Genomic DNA, 4703 nt, shown 5'->3' on the forward strand with positions numbered 1-4703 from the left:
GAGAGAGATTTCCATCCCGGGGACTGGCTGGGTTGGGCTCCATCCGGGACTGAAGCTGGGTGTAGCCGTGGGACTCCCATCCTGGGAATGCTAGCGTGCATGGTGGCATAGGGTTTGCGGCTCCCATCTGGGGACTTGGCTGGTGCTGGTTTGGGCTCGCATCCTGGGGACTGGCTTGGTGCGTTATGGGGTGGTCTCGCATCCTGGGCGACTGGCTGGTGTGTGGGTTGGGGCTCCATACTGGGGAGCTGGCTGGATGCTGCGGGTTGGGGCTCCATACCTCGGGGGACTGGCTTGGTGCTTGGGTGGGCTCCATCCTGGGACTGGACTGGCTGAGCGGGGTGGACCTGTGGGGCTGCTGTGCGGTTGGGCCATCCTGAGGAACTGGCAACAGGGTCTTGTCGGTTGGAGACTCCAAAGTCCTGGAGACACCTACGGCTTGGTCTGGGGTTGGAGCTCCATCCTGGGCGACTGGCTCGGTGCTGCGGTTGGGGCTCCATCCTGGGAACTGGACTGTGCTGGGGGTTGGTACCAGCCAGTCCCCAGGATGGAGCTCCAACCCCAGCACCAGCCAGTCCCCAGGATGAAGCCCCAACCCCAGCCAGTCCCCGGGATGGAGCCCCAACCCCAACCCCAGCCAGTCCCCAGGATGGGCTCCTAGTCTTAACCCCAGGTACAACCAGTGGCCCTCCCTCTGGCACCACCTGCACCAGAACCACCTTCTCCCCCGGTTCCCCAGTGGACAAGCACCTCCAACTCCCTGCCTTGTTCAGTGGTCTGAGGATCCCAAAGAAGGGGGCGACAGTGCCGGAGCAGGACATAGTGGGCAAGATCAAAACACCAACTCCAGCAGGCCTGAGTGTGAACAAGCTTGTGAGGAGAAAGCTGAAGATAGCTCGCAGGAGGCAGGAGAGCTTCTTGGACCAGSTCTCCCAGTTCCTGAACCTGGAGAAGGATGTCAACAGTAAGACAGAGGAGTTTACAGGAGAGGACAGGAGGGAGTTTACAGGAAAGGAGAGGAAGGAGTCTACAGAAGAGGAGAGGAGGGAGTCTTCAGGAGAGGACAGGAGGGAGTCTACAGGAGAGGAGAGGAGGGAGTCTTCAGGAGAGGACAAGAGGGAGTCAGAGCCCTCAGACGAGACCGAAGGAGTCAGAGTCGAACCTGAGGATGGGATGGAGGAGAAGGAGAAGACAGAACAGGAAGAGGGAGGAGAACGGCAGAAAACAGGAGAGGAGAAAAAGACAGACCAGAACACAGAGAAGACTGAAGTTCTGTCTGTGATAGAGCCTCCGGAATCTTCAGAACCTTCACAGACTCTAGAACTCTCAGAACCTTTAGAACCTCAGAAGCCTCCTCCCACCAGTGCGGAGGTGGCGTTCGATGCCTTCAAGGCCTTCTTCATCCCCAGGCCCCTGAGGAGAGAGGGAGACAGGGGGGACCAGGAGGCAAGGAGGAAGGCCTGGATCTTTGAGAGAACCTCCAAGACTCCTGAAAAGAAAAACCTCACTGACTCAAAAGTATGCATCTGTGTTTTGTTGTCTAGCTCTGTCTTTGTCTACATTCTATCATGTTTTGCTGTGTCTCACTTTTATCCAAAGTGACTTACAGCACAGCGCATACATACACATTCTGATTATATGAGTGAATGCCATGGAGTCATTTCATTACTCAGTGACGTCTGTAGTAAGTGCTCTATGCCTGATAAAGCATTACTTTGTAATATTTTCCCTAATGTTATGTTGCTGTTATCACCCCAGTCGGAGGCATCGATCCCAGGTGATGGAGAGGACCGGTCCACCCCAGGCCGTCTGCAGGCCATCTGGCCCCCGACTAAGGAGGAGAAGGTTGGACTGAAATACACAGAAGCAGGTAATCTACTAGTAAACACATATTCACTATGGCTGGAACGCTACACTAGCTTGAGGTATGTGGATATGTGTGTGAGATACCTCTGATTATATATTATTTCATGATGTCAACGAGAGATTCTAGTACTATGTACAGATCTCAAGATCGCTAGGATTCAGCCCGTGGCCTTGACCCATGTGGCCCATGCAGCATGCCATGCCAGCTCCTTGCTGTGACTAACTGAGCTCTGTGGGTTACAGTATGTAGTAGACAGAACAGTGAAAAGACAGAGAAAGAGAGAGAGAGAGTGGAGGGGGAGAGAGAGAGAGACAGAGAGACAGAGACAGAGAAAGAGAGAGTCAATGTTTGTTCTGTGGTGTCTCTGTGGTACATGTACAATACCATGGTCTAATTGTAAGGTAAATACTCCACCCTGTCCCTGTCACTGTCCACAACATCAGGCTGCTTCCTGGTCTCTAGATGAGTAATGTCACATGGGCAGTGTTTTGGGACAGGTACGGTGGTGACAGAAACTATTCCATTAATTTCTTCAATTCTAATTCCTCAGAAAACACATCAGATGTGTGTGTGTGTGTGTGTTTTGTCAGGGGCCTCTCCTTGTGCACACACTCCTAAAAACACACCTAAGCACCAGCTGTTTGTCCTACAAAGAAAACACCCATGCCAAGACTATCCAACAAACAGATACATCTATAAATGGCTTCAGTGTGATTAAGAGAACACGATGAGGAATGGTAACCATATGTGAAGTAGAACACAGTTCAGTTGTGATAGTTTTGTTCCTGTTTATGTTGATGAGTCGACTCTCTGTCCTCCAGAACACCAGGCAGCCCTCCTGCAGCTGAAGAGAGAATGCAACGAGGAGGTGGAGAAGATACAGGTCAGTAAAGCACAGTACTACACCAACTTAGCCACAGACCTGTAGGTCAGACTGTTCTCGTTGTGTCACAACCCTAACTGTTCTCGTTGTGTCACAACCCTAACTGTTCTCGTTGTAACAAACCCTAACTGTTCTCGTTGTAACACAACCCTAACTGTTCTCGTTGTAACACAACCCTAACTGTTCTCGTTGTAACACAACCCTAACTGTTCTCGTTTTACCCCCACCAACCCCTAACTGTTCTCGTGTGTCACAACCCTAACTGTTCTCGTTGTAAACACAACCCTAACTGTTCTCGTTGTGTACACAACCCTAACTGTCTTTGCTCCTTGTGTAACACAACCCCTAACCTTTCTCGTTAAACACAACCCCTAACTGTTCTCGTTGTTAACACAACCCTAACTGTTCTCGTTGTAACACAACCCTAACTGTTTCTTGTACAACCCAACTGTTCTCGTTGTTGTCACAACCCTAACTGTTCTCGTTGTGTCACAACCCTAACTGTCTCGTTGAACACAACCCTAACTGTTCTCCGTTTGTAACACAACCCTAACTGTTCTCGTTGTAAACAACCCTAACTTTCCTCGTTGTATACACAACCCTAACTGTTCTCGTTGATGTCACAACCCTAACTGTACTCGTTGTAACACAACCCCACTAACTGTTCTCTTGTGTCACAACCCTAACTGTTCTCGTTGTTAACACAACCCTTAACTGTTCTCTTGTTGTCACAACCCTAAACTGTTCTCTTGTACACAACCTAACTGTTCTCGTTGTAACACAACCCTAACTGTTTCTCGTTGTCACAACCCTAACTGTTCTCGTTTTGTTAACACAACCCTAACTGTTCTCTGTGTGTCAACAACCTAAACTGTTCTCGTTGTAAACACAACCCTAACTGTTCTCGTTGTATGTGTCACAACCTTACTAACTGTCTCTTGATCACACCCTAACTGCTCTCGTGTTCACACCCTAACTGTTCTCGTTGTAACACAACCCTAACTGTTTCTCGTTGTGTCACAACCCTAACGTTGTTTCTCGTTGTAACACAACCCTAACTGTACTCGTTGTGTCACAACCCTAACTGTTCTCGGTTAGTTTGTAACAAACCCTAACTGTTCTCGTTGTGTCACAACCCTAACTGTTCTCGTTGTAACACAACCCTAACTGTTCTCGTTGTGACACAACCCTAACTGTTCTCCGTTAAGTACGACACAACCCTAACTGTTCTCGTTGTAGTAACACAACCCTAACTCGTTGACAACTCGTTGTGTCACAACCACTAACGTGTTCTCGTTGTGTCACAAACTCCGTGTAACCCTAACTTCTCGTTGTGTCACAACCCTTAACTGTCTCGTTGTAACCACAACCCTAACTGTTCTCTTGTAACACAACCCTAACTGTTCTCGTTGCTAACACAACCCTAACTGTTCTCGTGTACACAACCCTAACTGTTTCTCGTTGTAACACAACCCTAACTGTTCTCGTTGTAACACAACCCTAACTGTTCTCGTTGATACACAACCCTAACTGTTCTCGTTGTGTCACAACCCTAACTGTCTCGTTTTGTGTCACAACCCTAACTGTTTCTCGTTAGTGGTCACAAACCCTAACTGTTCTCGTTTGTATACACAAACCCTAACGTTCTCGTTGTAACACAACCCTAACTGTTCTCGTTGCTAACACAACCCTAACTGTTCTCTGTTGTAACACAACCCTAACTGTCTCGTTTCACAACCCTAACTGTCTCGTTGTAACACAACCTCTGTAACTGTTCTTCGTTTAACACAACCCTAACTGTTCTCGTTGAACACAACCCTAACTGTTCTCGTTGAACACAACCCTAACTGTTCTCGTGGTAACACAACCCTAACGTTTCTCGTTGTAACACAACCCTAACTGTTCTCGTTTGTAACACAACCCTAATCACTGTTCTCGTTGTAACACAACCCT

The 4703-nt window shown here is 48.7% G+C and overlaps 1 pseudogene; it reads left to right on the plus strand.

Moving 5' to 3' along the window:
* Nucleotides 1-4703, plus strand: part of LOC112073914 (uncharacterized) — a 54177-nt pseudogene that overhangs the window by 1767 nt on the left and 47707 nt on the right.

The sequence above is a fragment of the Salvelinus sp. IW2-2015 genome, unplaced genomic scaffold (genome assembly GCF_002910315.2).
Source record: "Salvelinus sp. IW2-2015 unplaced genomic scaffold, ASM291031v2 Un_scaffold2417, whole genome shotgun sequence".
Taxonomy (NCBI): Eukaryota; Metazoa; Chordata; class Actinopteri; order Salmoniformes; family Salmonidae; genus Salvelinus; species Salvelinus sp. IW2-2015.